The sequence below is a fragment of the Micromys minutus genome (genome assembly GCF_963924665.1).
Source record: "Micromys minutus genome assembly, chromosome: 9".
Taxonomy (NCBI): domain Eukaryota; kingdom Metazoa; phylum Chordata; class Mammalia; order Rodentia; family Muridae; genus Micromys; species Micromys minutus.
Genome location: NC_137978.1, coordinates 5,092,605 through 5,096,320, shown reverse-complemented (window position 1 = coordinate 5,096,320; position 3,716 = coordinate 5,092,605).

The window sequence follows — 3,716 nt, the reverse complement described above, 5'->3', positions numbered from 1 at the left end:
ACGCATGCAGTTGTACACTGCACATGCACACACACACCATTTAAAAGTCTACACAAGTATTCTTTTAAAAATATTTTACTTCACCTTTTTATTTATGAGTAATACGTCTCTGTGAATGTAGGCCATGTGTGTGGGTTCACACAGAATCTAGACGAGGTGTATAGCAATTCACAGGAAATGGAGTTACAGGTGATTGTGACCCACGTGATGTGAGTGCTAGGAACTAAACTCGGGTCTTCTGGAAGAGCAACAAGAGCACTTAACCTCCCCCAAAGGAGTATTTATCTACTTTTCTCTTTTTATGTGTATAGGTACATGCTTGTGTGTGTGTGCAGGAGCCTATAGAGGCCAGAAGAGGACATCAGAAGTCCTAGAACTAGAGCTACAGATAGTTGTGAGCCACCATGTAGGTGTTAGGATCCAAACCTCAATCCTCTGCATCAGCAGTTACACTTTCCAAATACCTTCCAGGTTGTTACAAGTGCCCAGCAACCTGCAGTAGTGTGTCAGCCTCATGCCAGGGATCTGTTCCCTGCTGTGGAATCTGATGAGCAGGTTTCACATGTGTTTGTTGTTTTTCCCTTAACGGTGTCAGTTTGTAGCCTCTGAGTAGTGGACATCAAACCCAAGTCAGATGTGTAAAAGATGAAATGAGGAAAGCATGGGTAAAGGCAAAGATGAAGACACTGGGCAGAGGAGGAAGGTGTGCCATAAACCAGACCAAAAGCTGTAAGAGGGGAAGGGAGAGGAGGGATAGGAGGGAGAAGGAGAGGAGAGGGGAGGAGAGAGGAGAGGGGAGGAAGAGCCTAGGCTGCGGGGCATCTGAGAAAGCCTTGGCTGCACAATTGGCAAAGACTGCCCATTAGAGGGACATTGTTTCTGGCAGAAATGCCCTGTGCACTGCATTCAGATGTTGCTGGGAACAGAGTGGGTGGGGTGGGGGGGGGAATGCTCTGAGTATGAATGTGCAGATCTGGAGAATTGCTGCTGGTCAGAGGTTGCTAGCCAACAACACTTCATAGAGTATGCTCTCTTGGACAGAGATCTGAGTAACACTTCCACAAGCAAATAGAAGTACGGAAGCAGAAAGAAAAGAAGCCAAGGTTGTAAGGCCAGATGCGCAGTGGAATGGGAGGCTGCCAGTATGCATTATGGGTAATAAGCAAGGACACTCAATTGAATAGAGTGTATAGATTTCAGTGTTCTGATACACAGTAGAGTGCTTAATGATATCTTACATTCCTCAAAACAGTGTTCTCACCACAAAGAATTGGTATGATTAGATTGTTATATAATATTTACAGGTATCTGTCATTACACTGTACCTCATAAATATATATATAGTTGCTGCATGTCAGTAAAAAAATATAAGGCTTGTGTACATTTCATCTCTATTATCGTGTGTATGGGTTTAGTTAACTGGTTTAATATTGCAGTTGGCATTAGTGAGTCTGAAGGAAGAGATATAACTATTTAAAAGAATGGTCAGAGCCACGCATGGTAGCACATACCATAGGACAAAGTAGTCCCAGTCCTTGGGAGGCTGGGTAAAGAACTGAAAGTTTAAAGCCAGCTCACATTCTCTCCACTCCCCTCCACACACACATTGGAGTCTTTCTCAAGAAAGACTGTGGCCAAAATGTAGAGATAATTTGCTTCATTGGCCTTTCTGAAGCCACCTTTTCATAGTTTGGGTCGGGTCTTTTTTTTTCTGAGTATTTACATTTATTACCCTATTTATTTTCATAGTTGGTATGACATGGGATGCAGGAGAGAAGCAAGTCCCAATCTTTCAGTGAGGTTTCCCGGGGAGACAATTCGCCTCCGAAAGATGCTAGAGGCACACAGTACTGTTGCAGTAAATAGTAAAAAATAATACTGGTTTATCTCTTTACCAGCCCTGAGGTCTCACCCGTCAGGCCCGATTTTAGTTCGGAGCTGCGCGCTCCTCTGGCACCAGCCTTGTGGGTCTCTGGTAGGCCATCAGAGCTGCTCTGTGATCAGGAGGCCAGAGCTCCTCTACATGAGTGCTTGTTCATTTGGTGATCCAAGATAGCTATCAATTCGGTAAGAACTCCTGGAAAGGCAAGCAGAACACTGGCTCAATGCACTATGAAGTCCAGTTATATTTTGCCTGGTGTCTTTCTGTTTTCACCTGCTCCGTCTCAGAAGATGGGCTCACAGGGTACAAGCCAAGCCTGAACAAAGAGTGCAATATTCGGGGTTTCTATCCCTTCTGGACCTTGGGTTATTCAACAAAGCTCTGCCTCCTCTTGAACTTCTTTCTTAAATGCATACATGCAGGCTTACTGATCTTCTAATATAGTTGTTTTAGCCCATACCTTCTAGACTGTCTTCTGCAACTGCGTATCCTGTGTCTAGAGTTAGCTGAAACTCAGATGCCTACCTAGGTTGAGCTTGGAGTCTTCGCTACCTGAGCCGATTCTTCTCTTCCCTTCCCATCTCACATTAGATTAGTAATGACATTCTCTGCTGACAACTGAGTATATCACGATGAGTTTAAAAAATCAGAGACAGTCTTTAGCATCTTTATGTGGCCCTTGAGTCCAGCCCTCTGCTAAGTGAATTTGTGCAGATTTCCTCAGCAAATCTTCAAAGGCCTTCAGTAACAGATTTCTGTGTGTTTTAGAGACAAAGTGACTGAGATTTAAATATCCTCTCGAAGTCTATGATTATGTAGTGGGTAAAGGCACCTGGTGCCAAGCTTGGCCACCTGAGTTCAGTTCCTGAGTCCCACACAGTAGAAGGAGAGAACCAGCTGCCACAAGTTGTCCTCTAACCTCTACTTGTATTCTGTGGCATCTAAACAAACACATACACAATGAAATGAATAAATTTAGTTAAAAAAAAAAAAAACTCTCAGCAGCCCAAATGCTGGGGTGACAGATGTACCACATCTGGCTTTTTCTTTTGCTTTAAGTAGCTCTTTCAGTTCCAAAAAATTGCACTGAGGTCACTGGACTTGGGCCCTGCCTCCCTTGCAGCTATAGGGCTTGGCTCTATTGTGCCCATCTCAGGAAACCTGAACACATTCAACCCTTTCTATGGCTGCAGCTTCACATTATTTTATGAGTCCCAAAAGTAGATGATTTTGCACTGGAGCCTGGTAGCTCACCAGCTGTGTCCTTGAAACTGCATCTGGACTTCCTGTCTGGCATTCTTCACTGGCAAAAAGGTGCATTTTAGTTCTATGACAGTCAGTTACAGGGTTCAAACATTGTAACATTAAAGGGAAAATGAAGGCTCGGATAACCTACATAAAGTGTCTGGATCCATGGTTCTCCCGCATTATGCTTCTCAGTAGGACTCCCAGTGAAATCTTTACTCTGTCTCACAAGATTTCTAGCCCACAATGCACTAATTTCCTCCGTTGCTTTCAGAGTTGTTTTTCAAACAAGCTAAACTTCCTGGGCCATTTCTCTGCCGGAGAGCCGTCACATTTCTGTTCCCTCTGGAGTCACTGAGCTGTTCACTTAACACAGAATCAGCCCTTTACTGTTGGAACTTTAAATGCCACACCTTCCTGCTTCTGACACCTTTAGAGCTCTGTGTGTCCTATCCCTGGACTGTCTTCAACTCACACACAAAACCTCTTGTGTGAGAACTGACTTTTCAGGACATCTGCCCAAGTCAAAATCAAGCCATAGCCTGAGCCACTGAGCACTTTATTAAAAGCATTAACCAAGCAAAGCTGG